The sequence below is a fragment of the Leptonotus elevatus genome, chromosome 17 (assembly GCF_054856555.1).
Source record: "Leptonotus elevatus isolate MCC_2025b chromosome 17, RoL_Lele_1.0, whole genome shotgun sequence".
Lineage (NCBI taxonomy): Eukaryota > Metazoa > Chordata > Actinopteri > Syngnathiformes > Syngnathidae > Leptonotus > Leptonotus elevatus.
Genome location: NC_141255.1, coordinates 1,899,325 through 1,919,649, shown reverse-complemented (window position 1 = coordinate 1,919,649; position 20,325 = coordinate 1,899,325). Strand labels below are relative to the sequence as shown.

Here is a 20,325-nt window from a genome sequence, read left to right as displayed (position 1 = left end):
CACTGGCACCTGGCATTCCAAAAAGGAGCTCTCCGGGCGGCACAATGGCGACAAAGATGCTGTAAGGGGATCTGGGCGCTGTAAAAGTGACAGCTGACGGCGAGCCGGCGTGAAAAAACACGCATCCGCCGTCGCCGGAGTGGCGTGCGCCCCGAAAGCCGCCGCCGCCGCCGCCGAAAAGGGCCCCGACACCGCGCGACAACACCTGCGCGGATTAGCGTGTCAGCGTGTACAATGGCTGACGGATCTCCACCATTTTTTTTGTTTGTTTGCTTGTTTTTTTTTTTTTTTTACGACTCTCACCTCCACGGCTGCCATTTTATCTGTTGCCCGCGACAACGGCTCAATGGCGGCGCGTTATTGAAAAGTATTTAGAAAAAAGACGAAGAAATAAACCTTTTTCAGTTAATTTCCTCACACGGATTTGTGCGTCAGCGTGCAACGTGGCAGCCTAGTGGTGAGCACGTCCGCCTCGCAGTTTCAGAGTTCAAAGTTGGAATCTCACGTTTGACATTCCTGTCATTTATACGTAAAAAAATAATAATAATTGTGATAGTTCAAGCCAGATGGATTTGCCTCACTTTTAATTTAAGGACAAAAAGCAAACGAAACACTTCTTTTGACATTATTTGTAAAGACAGCCAAGAAAAAGCAAAACCAATATTACAAATAGAAGCAAAGGGAAAATGAAAAATCTGATTTTATGTTATTTAACAATTACGTACATGAAACAGGTTCTTCAATTTCTTTGGTTGGTACCCAAGAATTGCTGATAAATGACATTACAAGACCGTGATTGTCAAAGTGGCGTGCGGCAGGTTAGCTCCCTCTAGTGGTAAACAAAAGAATCACTGAACTAAATGTTCAAACTGTGCATCATGTTCCTGCGGCCCGTACGGTTTTTGTAATCCAGTCCAGTGCATTTACTCAGCACAGTTCTGTGGTACTTAAAGTACAATAACTTTGCATTTAATCTGATAGAAGGGTTTGTCTTTAAACATTTATTTAAATTCTGTTTTGATGTAATTTTTTTGTGCAATACATTTTAACGGAATAATTTAGAGGTGCAACAATTAAAAGACTCATTAACAAATTGTTTTTTTTAAAGTAGCTATTTCTCTATTTCTAATAACTATTTCGATGTTGATTAATCCTTTAAAGATTTTGTTTCATTTAGAATTGTCTAAATCCTTGGAATTTCCATATTCTGCCATTTCTGTCATCCGTCCACAAAAGCAGAATTAAAATCAATTGTATTGACATCTGCTTCACTATGAAAAAATTGTAAAATTTTTGACACGTTAAAGATTAATAATCATCATTTTTTTGCACATTGTCTTGCACAAATAATTTTATAAAAGGGTTTTCTTCGGTCCCCTCGGGTCTCCTGGTGTTCGATTTAGGTGAACGGTATGAGATTTTTTTTCTAATAGGTTTTCTGGTGAGCTAACAAATACACACACGCACGCACGCACGCACGCACGCACGCACGCACATACACATACTCACCCACACACACAAAAAAAAATAAAAATGTATGTATGTATGTATGTATATATGTATATATGTGTGTATATATATATATATATATATATATATTTAAAAAAAAAAGAAAAAAAAAAAGAGCAATGATGATGACATTTCCGAATGAACAATACTGAGCTCTTAAGAAGAGAAAAAAAAGAAAAAAAGAAGAAAAAAATAATAATAATTTTATAAAAGGGATGCGTTTTTGGAATTGGATTACAGTGTTATTGTTATAATTGCGCTTACAATAATATTAAATATACCTTTTGGGAATAAAACCTCTGCTTCATATTTGATCAACACTCAGGCCAACTATGCACATTTTATTCATGATAGTGGTAAGAAAAGTTTGAGAATCCTTGTTGTAATGTACTTGCTGGTGTTGAAATCTATCGATTTGATTTTGGCTCATCAAGACGCTCGGATAGCGGAGATGAGCCCGTCCGCTGGCTAGCTAACGGAAACGTTAGCTGTCAGAAGCCGAAGCGGACTTGTCCCCGCTAATGTGACGGGCCAAGCGGCCGATGATGGATGTCCTCCCCCCCCCCCCCGAACCACCCCCCCCCCCCCGAACCCCCCCCTCTTCCTCGCCGGAGCGATGGGATAATGCCACAATGGATATTTGAGAATGAGCCTGTGTGTGCGCGAGAGGCCCTTAGCGGAGGCTCTTAGCGTGGAATGTGAGGGTCCTTGTATAAACACATTAGCGACAGTGGCGTCGCGCAGACGTACGCGGCCGGCGCCAGCCCAGCCCAAGCCCGCCTTTTGCACAAAAATGGACAAAAAAGCGTCCCCGGGCCGAGTTTGCGCCCGAAATGTTGGCCTGCGCTAAGACGAGCCAAACAGGAAGGGGATGCGTTCACGTCACGTCGCCGCCGCCGCTAACCACATGCACGTGCGCTAGCGACATCGCAATCGACGTCGCTGGCCAAGTATGTTCAAACACGGGAGGAATTTGTCTCGTTTTCTCTGCGGGCCGTATCGCGCTCAGACGAATGTTTGGACTGCAAATGACACGAATGCCTCATTTGATCACCTGCAGATTGTCCTTGCAATTCATTCATATTAAAAATCCTCCACTGCATGCCCAAATATGGTCAATTTCCTATTTCCACACTTCCCTAGACTTTCTGTAAAATAAATAAATAAATAAATTAAAGATTAAAAATGGATGGCTGTCATGTTGAGTGCGGAAGGAACGGGTGTCAGCCATGAAGGTACATTTGGGCGCGGTTTTGTCAGCTGGTCATTTTAACGAGAGCATCATTTCCAGCGCTCGAGATTCTGCCGGCCAGCAAACAACAAACCGACTTGGAAGTGAGAAGTCCTCAAAAACAATGACAACTAAATATTTGCCGTCATATTTTTAAACGAGACATTGCGTCGGTCTTGTGACATTGCGATATGAGCTCGCGTTTTGATTGGCCGTCGACATCTGCGGCGTCGCGCGCAAGCCGGTTGCGTTGAGTCGCGTTGGAGCGCTAAGAGCATTAGCGCGTGCAAAACGGTAAACAAGCGCAGGAGGGAGAAGAAAAAAAAAAAACATTGTAACGTGCGGTACGTTCACCAGCGCTTTGGAAAAGCAATTAATTCCAGATAGCGAGCACATGAAAGGCAGCGGGATGCTGTGAACATGAAAAGCAGCGACGGCTTCGCCGGGCCCGCCTCCGACGACGACCAATCACGTCCAGGTTGCTTTTTCTGAACTTCAAAGTATCCTCGGCGAGGAGCTTAAGTCCGACGCGCGCGCGAGGACTCGATAAATGTCAACGCTTGCTTTATTAGCGTCAACTTTGACGACAACTTGTCGTCTTTTGAACTCCGCAGCGCCACCTGCACTACACACACAAGACACGCAAAAAAACTTTACCGAGAATATTTGTAATAATTCATTTTTTCTAGGGTTGAGTAGCAAATATCGGTCCGAAAACAGGTCTTATTTCAAAGTATCCGTACTCGCGGCGGTGGCGGCTTTTTGCGACTGTTTTACGATCAGGAACTACAAATTGCAAATTAGAAGAATATAAATTTAGCATTTTAGGCAATTTTACGGAAGAATGCCATATCGGGATATATTACGTCGGTCGGTGAAATTATCTGAAGTAATAGTGGTATTGGGGTTTGGTATCGGTGACTACTCACCTGCTACTAACAATTAAGCCTTGCGTCTCGCCACACTGACATTTTTTTCTCCTTTTGAACTTTTTCGTTTCAACTGGTGCACAAATTGTAGCGTGTCGTACGGCAGCCGCTACTGATAATTAATCAGAACAAAAATGATGAAGGCAAAAAATATTGTCGAGTTCCCGCACTTATTTTGTGATTTTCCGCCTGCCACTGGCAATGCTGCTTTTCTTTTTGTTTTGTTCAGAAAGTAAAAGAGCGGGAAAAATAATGAGAAAAGAATCCAAAGTAAAAGATAAAGAATTCAATTAGAGGAAAAAGACGGCGTCGTCAGCCTTTGATGGCGGACATGGCGCGGACCCCGTGCGGATCCCGCGCCTCATTTGTACCCTCAAACTTCCTCCACCTTTTTTCCCAAATGTTATTCATCAAATGACAGCTGCTGAACTTTTCTTTTCGTCTTCTATCAAATGTTAGCAGTGAGTTGACATTAAAGGTTAAAATTGATGATGACCCTAACAAAATGGCTGCAATCAGAGTAAAAAGAATAGAAAGGAAGTCAGTGTTGGCAACTTTTGTTGTTGTTTTTAAAAGGACCAGCGAACTTTAAGTTCCACTAAGAAGCAGACAAGGTTTGAAATAAGTTTGGCTTCGTTTACCGTCCGATGAAAGGCCAAAAATAATTGCCTGCTGCCATTTATTCATGGTGGAAACTTTTGACCCGAGGTATGTGCAGAAATATTTCACTGAAATATCCTGCCTCACCTGTATAACAAATCCAAATCCAGAAAGTAAAAGCCCTGCCACAGTTTGACTTTAGCCCCAGGTGCTAGCTAGCTAGCTAGCTAGCTTCCATGGTGCTCGTTTACCTGCTAGGGAGCTAGCTAGGTAGGTAGCATCAGGCGCTAAAGCCAAACTGTGGAAGGGTTTTTACTTTCAGGTGTTAGCTCGCTAGCTAGCACCCTAGCAGGCAGAAGAGCACCATGGGAGCTAGCTAGGAAGCTAGCTAGCTAGCATCAGAGGCTAAAGCTAAACTGTGGCAGGGTTTTTACTTTCAGGTGTTAGCTCGCTAGCTAGCGCCCTAGCAGGCAAAAGAGCACCATGGGAGCTAGCTAGGGAGCTAGCTAGCTGGCATCAGAGGCTAAAGCTAAACTGTGGCAGGGTTTTTACTTTCTGGACCTGGATTTGCCACCTCTGCAAAAGAGACAAATTTGATGTATCTTATTTTTCTCCAAGTTAAGTTTTCAACTTATTGTTTGCTTATGAAGTTATCAAGTTCAATTGAGTTACACTTATTTTTTTTATTTTGTAAAAGCTTCTGACGTGGCAATCCGACCTTCGAAATTTTGAGTGGTCCCGCTAAGCGTTGACCCGGTTCCTCCGGGAACTTCTTTTTGGTGAAATCCTCAAAGTGGGCCGGCCAAATCTGTCCTCCCTGGTCCGGCAAATAATCCACCGCAAATTCCTTCTGCCTCGCTATCAAAGGGTTGCTTTGGGGAAGGACAAACGGCGGGAAAAGTCACATTCACATAATGGAGCCACATTCCGACAAATGTCCCAAATTCTTGTCCACAACACTTTTCTTTTTTTTTTTTTAAAGCATTTTATCTATATTATAGCAAATGTAGAGAAACTGCCCAAAGATCTTTGTCTTTATTTCCAATTTCCAACAATCTGATGAGATAAAAGATTACATTTGTGCTTGGGGCCAATTTTGCCCAAATAAAAGCCTTGAGAATTTAATGTCATTAATGAATTAATGTATTTATTTTTTAAATCCTTGTTTCTTACTGGATCCCTTCAACTTGAACTGGAACTCAATTTGGGTAAAGTGGGTTTCATTCCAGAAGACACTTTTTTGACCAAATGACAGCATTCATTATTTTAGTTTTAGAAAAGACAAAATTTGATGTCATTTTTGAAATAGATGTTTAAAGGCTTGCAAAAAAAAGAAGACGAAAATAAAACTAAAACTAAAATAGAAGCCATTCATTGAGACAATAACGATAACTAAAATTGACTAACAATTTCGTCAATTACTAAAACTATTATTTTCAATTCAACATGATTCATTGAAAAAATAAAGACACCGTTGTATTAAATATGCCTTGCGTGTTAAATAGGTGTGTTATAATTTTCTGTATAAAAGTTGAAAGTATGCTGAAGGAAAACACAACTAAATTGTTAAACTAGTCGACTAAAATTGCTCTTGATTTTGACGACTAAAATCGGATTAAAACTAAATGGCAAGCAGATGACTAAATTATGACTAAAACTTAAATTAAACGGAGTCAAAAGAGTAAAACTAAATAAAAATGAACACTGACTGACAACTGATCATACCCGTCCTAATTCCTTCCCTTTGGTGCGGTCCCGGTGAAGCCTTGTGAATAGACGGGAAGCGTTCATGCCGCGGCGAGCCGGCGCGCCGTTTCCGGGACCGCCGGTAACACAAACCCCGCGTCTGGATCCGGTTAAAGGCCTTTGGTGAAAACAACTTTTAGGCGGACGGAAAGAATCGTGAAAGGAATTCAAATGATGAACGGGACTTGTACAACAACTTTAATGCTCAAGTCTTGCGAATACAGGAACAGCCACAGGAGCAGATACGGCGCACATTATTCGATGCCAGTGTTGTAATGAGTTGACAATAATCCCACGTTATTACACAAAGTTGTCCTCGCTCCACAACAACAACAAAAGTGATCATAAAAAATATGTAAAAATATGTCATCCGCCGGACAAAAGGCGCCACACGTGCAGTCGAAGGAACGTCGGATTTGGATTTTGGTTCGATATTACGTATCCGCCAATTCCGGGGCTTTAACTTGGACTTTTTGTGAGCGCTGTTCAGTCGTCGCACAACTTATCTTGCTCTTTGTTATCCAGCACCTTTCTCGATAGTACGCTCGTTGCATTAGCAGCTTTTAGCATTTAAAGAGTGTGTGTGTGTGTGTGTGTGTGTGTGTGTGTGTGTGTGTGTGTGTGTGTGTGTGTGTGCGCGTTGGGGGTGTGGCACTCCTGCGGCTATAGTCACTTATCCCAATTCTTGAATTGTTATGATTCATGTGAAGAAATAAGGTTTTCACTAACACTCACATGTATGTAGTGTATATGTAACACAGACAGCCAGTAAGTTAACCGCTTAAATGGGCTGCGGTCGAAATTAAAGGACCAACTTTTTTTCTGTGAGAGCATTTTGAACAAAAAAAAAACAAATTGTAGGAAAGCACATTTTTGTAAAAGCCAGGAAAGGGTGTAATTTAAAGTCAACCAATTTTCCGCCGAAAAGGGCTGCAGTCCAAAATAAAATGGCAAATAAAAATGAACAAATGTTTTCTGCCGAAACATTTTTAAAAATAAAACTGAATTAGCCGTATGTAAAAAAATTATAGTAAATTCTTCTGAACAGAGTGCAACTTCAAGGCAGCTAATTTTCCGCCTAAACAGGCTGTGGTTGAACCTCAAACAGCAAGTAAAGAGGATGATTTTTTTAAACTAAAAAGATCGCATAAGAATTTGCAGCTGTAAACATAAATTTTATTTGTATTTATTTTTAGAAGAAAAGGAGCAATTTACAGCTAGCAAGTTTTCCGCCTAAATGGGCTGCAGTCAAAATTAAAACAGTAAAAGGACCTATTTTTTTGTGTGGAACATTTACTGCAGGACTAAAAAGATTGCACAAAAATGTGCAGCTGTAAATGTAATTTGTTTTGTTTTTACAAGAAAAGGAGCAATTTGCAGCTAGCAAGTTTTCCGCCTAAACGAGCTGCAGTCAAAATGAAAACAGTAAAAGGACCTATTTTTTGTGTGGAACATTTACTGCAGGACTAAAAAGATCGCACAAAAATGTGCAGCTGTAAATATAATTTGTTTTGTTTTTACAAGAAAAGGAGCAATTTGCAGCTAGCAAGTTTTCCGCCTAAATGGGCTGCAGTCAAAATTAAAACAGTAAAAGGACCTATTTTTTGTGTGGAACATTTACTGCAGGACTAAAAAGATCGCACAAAAATGTGCAGCTGTAAATATAATTTGTTTTGTTTTTACAAGAAAAGGAGCAATTTGCAGCTAGCAAGTTTTCCGCCTAAATGGGCTGCAGTCAAAATGAAAACAGTAAAAGGACCTATTTTTTGTGTGGAACATTTACTGCAGGACTAAAAAGATTGCACAAAAATGTGCAGCTGTAAATATAATTTGTTTTGTTTTTACAAGAAAAGGAGCAATTTGCAGCTAGCAAGTTTTCCGCCTAAACGAGCTGCAGTCAAAATTAAAACAGCAAATAAAAGAACATGGTCTCTACCGAATAAACAAAACTGCATGAAAATGTAATACATTCCGGATGTCATGTCAGGAATAATTTGAAATGATTGCATAAAAGCAGGTGTCAAGCTTTACCAAACGAAGGTAAATGTTCCAGCTGGTCGGGTTTTGATGTGTGAAGATGTCGAAAAATGTAATGAAGCGCAGGCGCTCAGCGGGCGGCGGCTTTAGTGATGGAAATGCGACAAGCGAGCGGCACGCTGATAACTTTGCGGCCGAGCGGCGCGGCCACGTTCCGCCGTCCGATTGCGGTGTGTCGCCTTTCATCCCGCCGCCGACAAAGCGCCAGCACGGGTGCCGTGAAAAGAGAATTTGACAGACTTTTTCAAATGGAGATGAGCGCGCCGCGCTCGCGGTTAGCTGCTGGACGCGGGGAGTCCGAGGGTTTTTTTGGGGGGGGGGGTGCTTGGTTCGGGGGGGGGGGGGTCCTATTGGACACGGCGGGAGATAAAATGAATTCCCAATCAAAAGCTTCTCCTGCAATCTCTTGGGTTGGAGGTGATGACAGTTTTGCTTTCCGTGTGACATCAGACCCGTTGAGGTGGAGAACAAAAGACAACCAAAGCAGAGGAAGAAAATTCATGAGACGCGTCGTCATGCAAAGATTTCGAAGCGGTTGTTTTTGATTGGTTGCTACATCATATGCTCGTCCCACTTAAGAGTTGTAATACCACCTTGTGCCACAGTATGCCAGAGCAGCACTGAGCTCTGCTGGAAGACACGCAGCAAAGTATCAAGAACAAGGAAAAGAGGCAAAGTAGGTCTCTAACTTCATAGAAATTATGCAGTGGTGCCTTGCGACACAAGATTTATTCATTCCGTAACCACCCGAAAGCGCTGCACTGTTTGTGATCAAATATTTGATGCAATGTTTCAATGGCGTTTTGCATTGTTAGCACTATGCTAATCCGATTTTAAATTCGCTTTGTTTTTGTTGCTTAAAGGGTCAGCGCAATATCGATGCTAGTTTTGTTAGCCTGTCAACGGCGTTTTGCATGGTTTGCTAGCACTATGCTAATCCGATTTTAAAGTCGCTTTGTTTTTGTTGCTTAAAGGGTCAGCGCAATATCGATGCTAGTTTTGTTAGCCTGTCAACGGCGTTTTGCATGGTTTGTTAGCACTATGCTAATCCGATTTTAAAGTCGCTTTGTTTTTGTTGCTTAAAGGGTCAGCGCAATATCGATGCTAGTTTTGTTAGCCTGTCAACGGCGTTTTGCATGGTTTGTTAGCACTATGCTAATCCGATTTTAAAGTCGCTTTGTTTTTGTTGCTTAAAGGGTCAGCGCAATATCGATGTTAGTTTTGTTAGCCTGTCAATGGCGTTTTGCATTTTTTGTTAGCACTATGCTAATCCGATTTTAAAGTCGCTTTGTTTTTGTTGCTTAAAGGGTCAGCGCAATATCGATGCTAGTTTTGTTAGCCTAACAATGGCGTTTTGCATGGTTTGTTAGCACTATGCTAATCCGATTTTAAAGTCGCTTTTGTTTTTGTTGCTTAAAGGGCCAGCGCAATATCGATGCTAGTTTTGTTAGCCTGTCAACGGCGTTTTGCATGGTTTGTTAGCACTATGCTAATCCGATTTTAAAGTCGCTTTTGTTTTTGTTGCTTAAAGGGCCAGCGCAATATCGATGCTAGTTTTGTTAGCCTGTCAACGGCGTTTTGCATGGTTTGTTAGCACTATGCTAATCCGATTTTAAGTTCGCTTTGTTTTGTTTGGTTTTAGATTAACTGGGAGTGGAAGCTTCTTTTCTTTGAATGATTGTTTGCAATCTGTGTTTTATGTTCACAAGCTAACAGATTGTTGAAATTGTCTTGATTTTGTATGCGTTGCTGCTCGGTCGCGATCGTCTGTTACCTTACAAGTGGCCAACGACGACGCCGGCTTCTTCTTGACAAGATTTTACGCACATTCGGGCCATACCTCACCTGCGCATGTGTGTGCGTGCGTGCGTGCGTGCAAGCGAGCGAGCGGCCCCTGCCCCCCCTTTCAATCATTTCAAGTATTTACTGGCTTAGGTTTGACAATGCCTGCAGGGAAACGACTGTGGGCGAAGGAATTACGGCATTAAGTCAGTCAACAGTGCGACCGGCATGAGGCCTTAAAGTAACTTGTTAAGGTATTTAGACTATCAACTCAAAAGTGGCCGACACGTGTTTAGCCAAAAACCAGGATAGCAAATACGGGACGAAAAGACACGCAGGTGGGGGAAGGGGGGGGGGGGGTGGTGGTTGACGCACCGATTCCAACCGGCCTCACGCATATTTAAATACATATAAATAAATAAAAGCTATTGTTGATGTTTTAGGGCCGGTCGACCCGACACACGGGTATGTTTTGAGCATAACATCACCTTCCACTGAACCCCCCCACCCCCATCCCCTCCCCCTCATGTACAAGGTGAATGAGCAGCCAGCACAAGGGAGGGGGGGGTGGGGTGGGGTGGAGGGTGTGGTTAAGAAACACACACACGCAAGGTAGACAAAATAGCGACATTGACCTGAAGCTGGACACACAATTACGTCCTCTCACGGCCAATGAAGCGTGACGGCGCTTTTTCTGCGCCATTGGTGAGGATGAAGGTACCATGAAGTGTGTGTGTGTGTGTGTGTGTGTGTGTAGAATTTGTGTGTGCGTGTGTGTGTGAAGTCAGAAGACATGGAAGGTCAATGGCGGCGATGACGACGCAGCGGCGATGCGAGACGTCCGTTTTTTTGCTGTTTTGTTTCAACTTGTTATACACACACACACACACACGCGCGCGCACACACACGCGCGCGCGCACACGCACACAGAGAGGACAAGTGTGCAGATAGTTTGCTGCCAATCCGCTGTAATCCCTCAAACATTCGGGAATTTTCATTTCAAACAAACGCTGCAGCGCCAGAAGACACAAGGAAGCCTCAGACGCGCACACAAACACGCACACGCGTTTGTTTTACTATCTTTGTGGGGCCATCTCATTGACATAATGCATTTCCTAGCCCCTCCCCCTAACCCCAACCATCAAAATTGATTGCCTAGCCCTATTCCTTATCCTAACCTCAACCATAACCCAATTCAAACCTAAAACTCTAAAACCAAGTCTCGACCCTCAAAAAGAGGTCTGAACTTGTGGGGACCACCAAAATGTCCCCACAATGGTAGTTAAACCTGGAAAAAGACGCGGTTATGGGCCCCACGATGTAGCAAAGACAAAAGCACACACACAACAGTATTTGACTTTTCTGCGTTGTTACGCCTTGCAGCCCACCTGAGTGCGGAGTTCCCCTTGGAACCGTCCCCCACCCCTTCCCCATCCAGCCTCATTGACTGAAAGCCTGGAATGGCTGACAAGCGGCAAGACGACAAAGGTGGCAAAGATAAGCTAATTGAAATTGGATATAGTGGTTTGAAGATGGAGTGGATGGCGGGGGTGACGGGGGGGGGGGGGGTTTGAGTGGGGGCGGGGGCATCCAAATGTGCTGCGTCGTGGTAATTTTTTCCCCTCTTCTTTAAGCGAGAGAGACTTTAACCCAAAATAAGTGAAATATCCGGGTGGCGGCCGGAGGTACTGCGCTAAGCCTCTTAAGCGGGAAAAACACTGTGTGTGCATCTTTCCACACTTTAATTACACACGCACACACGAGTCATGATGCATCACACACGCACACGCACATGCTGAGAGATCAGCTTCGAAGAAGTGGACTTCTGCTGACTCATCACTTCCTCGTACTCGTATGATTTCAAATCAATTCCGTCTTCCCGTTGTCAGCTGATGTGAGCGGAAGGCCGCGACCGCTCCACCGGGCGTCTGTCATCGGCGCGCCGGTCCTCGCCCGCCCACCGCCGCCAAGGAGTGGGGGGGGGGGGCTCCAGGTTGGGCGGCGGGGGGCGGGCGGCGCCTACCATTAACCTAATTGCGGCATTCGAGGGTCGGGTTACCCCCGCCCCGACTGTACGCCGACTCTCGAGGAGGGGCGTGGCCCGGTGAGGAGAAGAGGTGCGCTTGTGCGCGTGCATTCATGCGTCTCGGCCGGACGGCAATTTGGGGCGGTGGCAGACGGATAATAAGGTGATGGTGCACCCTCCAGGGGGTGCGAGATTAAACGTGATGGTGGTGTTTTTATGTTTTGTGATTAAATGCCTGTATAGACTATGAACAGAGTTTTTTTTTTTTTTTTTTTTTTCAGGGGAAAGAGGGTGCGTCAACTCTGGGAAGCATGACTTGAAATGTTAGGGAAAGACTGGCAGAGAAAGTCCAATAAAAGGATTAATTTAATTAACTTAGTAAGTATTCCGTAGAACAGGATTGTTCTGAACATGTGGTCTTGGGACTTGTTTGGAGAGAAGGGGGTGCATCAATTATGTCTGGATGTTGAAAGGGTGCGCCAAAATTAAAATAATCGTGAAATGCTGCCAGACAATGTCAAATGAGATTGTTTGTTTATTTTAGCACAAATTAAGATTAGCCAAATATGTTTTCTTTTTTGAGGTGGATTTGTGGGCTAGAGGGGGTGCGCCAATTGTACTGTATATCAAAAGCTGTGGTGCGTGCACCCTCAGATTAAAAATGTGACGGGTTTGTTGTGATGATTGTTTTTATTTTTTTCCAGGGTGTGCACAAGGGAGTTGGGGTGCACCAAATTTTAAATCGTTGGATTGGTTTAAAACCAAATTATTTCAGCAAAAAGAGAGATTCCGAAATTGTGGTTGTTACGCACACCACTGGGGGTGCGTTATCTGCCCACAAGTGGTGCGTGGGAAGAAAAGCGTGTATTGTTAACTGCCTTTTACGTTACAATTTAGTTTTGATGTGCACCGAAGCTTGAAATGCTTGAAATGAGAGATGAGTTTATTTGACTCAAAACCGTTACTGGTGCGTGGCAGCAAAATGTGTTGTGTGGTGTGCGTAGCCCCAGACTAACATTATAATGGCAGCCTGGTATTATATTTAGATTGCAATCTAAACAATTTGTCTTGATGTTTTCTGGGGGTGCGCCAACAGGTACAGAATGTCGCGGAGGTTTAGCTCGCCAAGTAAAAACAGTTACGGAGGTGTTTGTTACATGAACGCCGGCCCAACCGGTCGCTCCACTTGGAGATTCGTGGAATTCCGCAGTTGGTGCGCTGATTAATTGGGGTGAAGGAGGGGGGGGGGGGCAGTTTAAAAAAAACAAAAAACAAAACCGCTGCGTTCTTGTCAGGCGCTCGGCACAGCAGCTTAGCCGAGACTCGCGGCTGTCAACACGGCCAGATAGCATCTACACAGAGGATGAACTTTCCCTGTTTGGGACTTAACTGATAAACCGCACACACACACACACACACACACACACACGCACGAGGATAACTCCCTGACGGGTGTCAAGTGCAGGTGAGCAGCCACCTGCCTCGTGCGCGCACTTGCACTTCTAATCGCACATCGGCAACTTGTTGGATTCGGCCGAAGAACGCCAACGTGCCAACGTCGCGCCAAGACAAAATGCAAGCGTCATCACATCATGGCAGACATTTTGTGGCCTGAATAGTAAACATTGTTTCGATTTCTCGAGTCCTCCTGACATGGAAAGTATTTTAATGACAATTTTTGGATAAAGTAGCGATAATGTCAATTTGAAAGAATGTCCTCATGGAAATTATTATTATTTTTTTTTAAAGAATGAAAAATAAAATCGACAGATTAATCAATTATTAAAATAAATGTTAATTTTTTTTAATGCTTTAATTCAATGGACATTTTTTGCTGTTGCGTGCTTGGCCACCAGGGGGCAGCATAACACATAATACACAGACACTACTGTATATTCGCAGAAGTTTTTTCTTCCATTTAAAAAAATATTTTTATTAGGGGTGTCAAAATGAGTGTGTTAATTTGAGTTAATTAAAATTTCCTTTAACAACACTATTTTTTTTAACGCGCGATCAATGAGCGCCCTTGACTCGGAAAGCCTGTACTGGGGGAATTCCAGTCGCAACACAGCAGACACGTCCACGATAAATTTAGCAGTGATAAAATTAATAATAATGCATATATGTTAAAGATTAGATAGCTTTTAATATGAAAAAAAAATGCACTGAGCTGTCATCAATGTCTTGCAAATGCAAGTATGCCATCTAGTGGCAGAAAAATGACCTCAACACAAATCAATATCACACAGTACAGTATATGTTTTTAATTTTAACTCAAATTTATGAATTATGAAATTACTGTATCAATAACTAAAAGTTGCAGCTAAATTTTTTCCACTTTTATAATAATAATAATAATTAGTTTAAAATTGTGTATGCAAAAATTGTAATTGCCTGACACCCCAATTTTATTTTATTATTTTGGGGTTTCTGTTGGGTTTCCTCCATTTTCTCCCCATAAAACAAACAAAAAACGACGACTACCACCGTTAATGCATTTTGTCTATTTGTGGGCCGGCCCGGTGTCTGTTATTCACGGAGCAGGACGCCGTCCCCGCAAAGCACCATCTCGCTGTGCGCTGTGGGGCCGACACGCCTCGGATAAATAAACGCGCTGACGGGCGACGTCTCGCTCGCCGGGCTTTGCGCGACTGGCGTCAATCTCGTCTCGCGCTCAGATCAGGCTGTGTTTACATAGCATTAGCATACATTAGCGCCGCATTTCCATGCGACAGCCAGCGAGGAAAGGAAGGACGCCCGGCGGGACCGCCGTGGCCCGTATCGACTGCCATTGATATTCATTACGCCGGCCCAGGAGCGGACGCCGGCGGGAGCGTTAGCACTTTAGCTTCTTATCAGTGTTGGGAACAAAGATTTGCTCCTCGGCTAACAAGCGATGGCCGCCATGCCTGCACGTAATCGCGCTAGTAGACTGAAGGCCATAACAGAACTCAAGGATAGACGCCTCACCATCATATAGACAAACAACTGACTGGTCGCCAGTCTATGTCAGGGCACATATAGACAAACAATGGACTGGTTGCCAATAAGAGTTTGGGATTTTTGATTATAATTATATATTTTTTTGTTTTTTCTTTTTTTATTGGATTTAGTATTACTTTTAGTTTTTCATATATGGAGTATTTGTCAGCAGATGTTCAGCAAAAATGTACTTTTTAAAAATGATTTTAAATGAACCCCGAAAGCTTATTTTTTATATTAATTGACAAAGATGAAAACAAACACCATTTTTGCTCTAATTATAGTTTTTGTTACTTTTATAAATATTGTAGTTTGAATTTCAGCATTTTTGCTTTGATTTTATTTTGTGTTTTTTCTTTCTCAAAAAAGTTTCAAGTTCAATAATACATTTTTTAATTATTTAAAATGAACTCCTATTTATTATATTAATTGACAAAGACCAAAACAAAGACTATTTTTGCTCTAATTATATATTTTTTCTTCTCAATTTTCAATCTTCCCTCTCCAACATGCGTGCACTCACAGCAGACGATGAGGCGCTCGACAGCAACTTAATGGTTGAAAAAACAAACTATGACATCACTACTATCGTTCCTATGACATCATTTATGCTTCTAATGGATCTTGATGATGCCAGCCCGACTCTCACACTCCCCCTGCTCAACTGGGGAGTGTGAGAGTCGGGATGGCCTGGACCCCCCCCCCCCAAACCCCAGTGGGGGGAGGGGGGGGGCGGGATAGGTTGTCTCGCTGCACTCTGATCGTCTGACGCCATTCGTCCGAGCTAAAAATAGCGTGTCCGGCGCTGGTTATTGTTTGACTCATCGCTCACTTCAGCCTTGACGCAACACATGAGCAAACGTGGAAGGACACCACGCGCGCACGCCGCCGCAGCCCGAGGCGGCGAGGTGGGATTTGTAAGCCCTTTGTAAGTCCCAGGCAGCACTCTTAGGTATGTTTTTGTGTGACTAATCCATGATGGATGTTTTAATTGAAAGCGCCAGGCTTTTAGCGCTGTTTTCACAGGGCCGCCGCCAACATCCGACACCGACGCTCGGGCACGGGCAAGCTCCGCCCCGTTACCTCGCCCCCTTTTACGCCGCGCCATCTGACAGGAACGTGTGGCCCCGGGTCATGTGCTCAAGGTGTTACACTTTGTTGTTTTAGCTCTTTTAAAAGCCTCCGACAAGGCCAATGGGCACAGAGATTGGTGTAAACATCAGCAAGTCGTTTTATGGTAAAAGGAGACTTTTTTTTCCCAAAAAATAATTAAAAGAGTTCTGAGGTGTCGTAATAACATGTTTGTGGTATGCAGTACATAAAAATCAAGAATTATAGACATGTTTTGCAACTAGCGCTGCAGGATATCGATTCTAATTTCCTCATTTGATTCGATTTCGATTCACAAGGGTTCAGCTCAATTCGATTTTGTTTTTTCCCCCGATTCGCTTTGATTCACTTCAGTCCAATCCGATATTGATTAATTATAGTTCACATCAATTCTTCTTAGGACATGATAAAAACTCCACAAATATTAAATCCCAAAGTAAATTATGCGTTTATAAATGAAAGTAACACGTGTTATGTTACACAAACATTGACATCGGCAAGGATGAGATGAAAATATTTTTATCATCTAATTCAATAATTGTAAATATGAATAAAAAATATTCTGAATGGTCTTAATAAGTCAAAGTAAGAAATTCATGTGAACAGTAAATTTCAAGAAAACAGTAAGATACAAAAAAAAAAGTTTGGCCTTTAAAATTCAATTTCCTTAATTTATGGGAAAAAGAGATATATAAAATATTCAATTCATGGTTTAATGAATTGATATCGGAAAATTGAATCATCGATTATTCCAATTTTTTTTTTTAAACCCTGCCCTAATTGAAACCTCATTTATCACAGAGGATACGCTTCAGACCCATCATCGATATTGAGAGTTCAAGCCCACGCAGCAACTAGTCGACTAATCGGTTGGAGTAGTAAACTTGGCAAACATGACTAGTGATTAGCCGATTTCATGCTTGAATCATTAATGTAGAGTAGTAAGTTGACTCATTGACTTGTGTTGAATGGTACCTTTGCCATGGCCTGTGGGGGGCCTGTATAATTTTTTTATTGGTACTAAGCAACTTTGAGGAGGGTGGTAGGAACACCGCCACACAAAAAACTACAAATGTGCTGACTGCTTGATGGCATACGTTAGTCCCCCCTTTACTCGATCGTTACAATTACAGAAGTCAATTTGAATGTCAGCGCTAGCTGGTGTGAGCTCAAAAACAACGCAACGCGCTTGTCCTCTTGTAGTCAGGCGTAACATTACTGCTTTTGTCCACATGGCGTCGCCATAATCGACGTAAACTGAAAGTTCCTTAGTGTTGCTTTAAATGTCGATGGGGAGTAGTAAACGTGACTCATTGACTAATTGATGAATTACTGTAGTTCAATAACTACTGACAGATAAACACATGGCTAGCTAGCTATTTGTTGACTCGTCGATTAATCGGTTCGACCCTTACTGACAATCAATAAAATGGATGCAACACTCGCTGCTTTTGTCGACTCTAAAAAATGTCACCTTCACACCTCGCCGACCCCCGAAGAAGCCGGCGGAGTCGCGAAGAAGATCTGAAGGAGTCGGAAAGCCCTCGCTCGCCGCCGTGCCTCAAACGTCTCGCAAAGTTAATTAAAATGTGGAATAAATAAGAAGAACAACAAAAAACAAGTTATTGAATTGTGAAGCCTTTGATAGATTTACCCCCCCCCCCCCCCCACCGCTCTACCCCCACCCCCTCCCTCCCCAACAAAATGGGCGAATAATGCAAAGTAAGATTTAATAAGACCTTTTCATACGGAGACTACAAAGCGCTTATTTGCATGAAAGTGCAAATCAGCGTCACGGCGAAGGCGGCGTCGCCCCTAAGCCGCTTGATGTGCGCTTGCGAGTATTTTGCCAGTATTGTTTCACGCCGCCGCTTGACGGGTGTCAAGGTGATTACGCCAAAAGATCCGCCACCATCGCCGCCGCCGCCGCCGCCAACACGCTGCCGCCGCCGCCTTGTTGAACGGCGCTTCAGACAGCCTCCACAAAAGCCGTCAAATGTTTGTTTTACTGGGAGGGGAAGAAGGATGAGAAGGCTTCAAACATTCTGACACGCGCACGACTTATGCTCACAGACAAAGTCAGAATAATAATAATAAAAAGGAAAAAAACCACCTAAACCCCCCCAGGAAACTTTGACAGTCACCTTTCATTGTCAACAAAGTGGAAAACAATTTCAAAGTAACGTTTTTTGGAAGGAAAGAAAGAGAAAATGCATGAGTCGTCCGCCCCCCCCAGCATGATTTTCAATTATCGCCTTTTATGTGCGTTTTGAGCATTAAAAAAATGTTTAGTTTTAAAATGTGAAAAATTGACATTTAATTGTTTGGAACGGGATTTAAAATGGCTTTTGCCGTTGACAGCTCGCGCAGAAGCTAACATTTCCCGTCCCTTTAAAATGACAACACACATGTCAATAATGTCTAAACCCCTGGCAACAAAAGTGAGTACACCCCTAAATGAAAATTGACAAAAATGTGAAGGTGCTTACTCACTTTTGTGAAGTACTATTTTTTATTTTCTTTCTGCGCTTTTGACTACAGAAAATGTTTTAAAAGGTGGGGGGAAAGAACATTAATGTCCACTGACAACCATTCATTTCCACATGACGAGCAACAAAAGCGAGTATACCTCCAGGTGAAACTTTTACACATTTTTGGGGTTTTTTACATTTTATTTTACTATTTGTAAAAAAAAAAAACTGACAAGTACATTATGACTGGCAGCCATTAATTGTTGGTTTTATTTATTTGTTTTATTTTAAGAAAATTGTGATAAAAATGAAATCAAATCAACTTCAAAGTTTTCAATGATGTAATCGTATTTATTTAATAATATTAAAAATGGCTATAAAAGGACTAAATGCCTGCCTGGCTATAAATATAATTTTCTTTATTTTATTTACATTTTATTTTATTTATTTATTAAAACTGTTTAACAATGGGAAAAACTGACAACTACATCATGACTGGCAGCCATTATTATTATTTTTTTTCCACAGGGGTGGGTTAATCAGAAAATTGTTATAAAAATGAAATGATATCAACTTGAAAGTTTTCTATGATGTCATAGATTCTAAAATATTCCCATAACACCCCAAATTTTTGATAATATTTCCTAAACGTACAAACACACACACACACACCTTGTTAGAGCGGCAAAATGTTTGGAATGTTGCCGCAATCATTCAACTCCTGACAAGCATTTGGCACATGATTGGCAGGCGGCGGGGATGGAAGGACACCCCCCCCCCCCCAAAAGGTGAAAGTTCCAGAAACAATAAATCAAATGCAGGCTGCGTGTTTGTGCGTGTACGCGTGTTTTCTGATGACAAGGAAGACGATGATGATGATGACGAAGACGCGCCGTTTTTTGACCTGCCTTTGACCTGTCGGGAGCGGACATTTTGAATTTGCGCACGTACGCACACATGCATACAAAAAGACAAACACACGCACATACAAAAGCATACACACACGCCTTGAGACTGTGTTAGCAAACAAACACTTTAAGACCCCTTAATGCCGCGTGCTGTCAACACACACACACACACGCACCCCCCCCCCCCACACACACACACACGCACACAGAGCAGCACAAGGACATGACCCATGTGACCAGCCCCTGACTCCATGTTATCATCATGCTGCTGAAAGACCGTGGCCTGAGGGTGTGTGTGTGCGTGTGTGTGTGCGTAGTGGGTGGGTTGGGTAAGGGGGGGTTGGTGTTGTGGGAGGTAGCAGGTTAATTGTTGCCCTCCCCTTGTCTAATTACTGCTTATCTGACTGCTCCTTTGCACACACACACACACACACACACACACACACACACACACACACACACACACACACACACACACACACACACACACACACACACACACACACACACACACACACACACACACACGCGCACACACACACACACACACACACACACACACACACGCACACTGTGTGTGTGTATGCGCACATGTGACTTGTCTATAGAGTCCTTTTTTATTAAAGGCAACCCTATAGAGCCTCACCTGTGTGTGTGTGTGTGTGTGTGTGTGTGTGTGTGTGTGTGTGTGTGTGTGTGTGTGTGTGTGTGTGTGTGTGTGTGTGTGTGTGTGTGAAAGATACATCAGATGACCTCATAAATCTAAACGGGCTGTCATTCAACCACGCAGGCACCCGTTGCCAAGGTAACCCAGAAGCCTCGGGGGTGGGATGGTGCGCGGGTATCAATCTGGCATTGACAAGCACGCCGAACCATGTGACCACCTCAACGCTCGCTAAACATCAGTGTGTAGGTAACACGCAGACACATACACACAATCACTGGGAGTGAGGATGAGGAGGAGGAGGATGAAGAGGAAAAGGTTAGGTTCGAG

General features: G+C 42.9%; 1 protein-coding gene and 1 long non-coding RNA gene across 2 annotated transcripts in view; one reads left to right on the top strand and one right to left on the bottom strand.

Moving 5' to 3' along the window:
* Nucleotides 1-20,325, bottom strand: part of LOC147159165 (peroxisomal succinyl-coenzyme A thioesterase-like) — a 117,811-nt gene that overhangs the window by 54,382 nt on the left and 43,104 nt on the right. The gene's annotated exons all lie outside the window — the stretch shown is intronic.
* LOC147159166 (uncharacterized) lies at nt 15,687-20,240 on the top strand. The gene is made up of 3 exons (XR_015090480.1): nt 15,687-15,770; nt 15,841-15,987; nt 20,122-20,240. It is a non-coding gene; the product is annotated as an uncharacterized LOC147159166 (long non-coding RNA).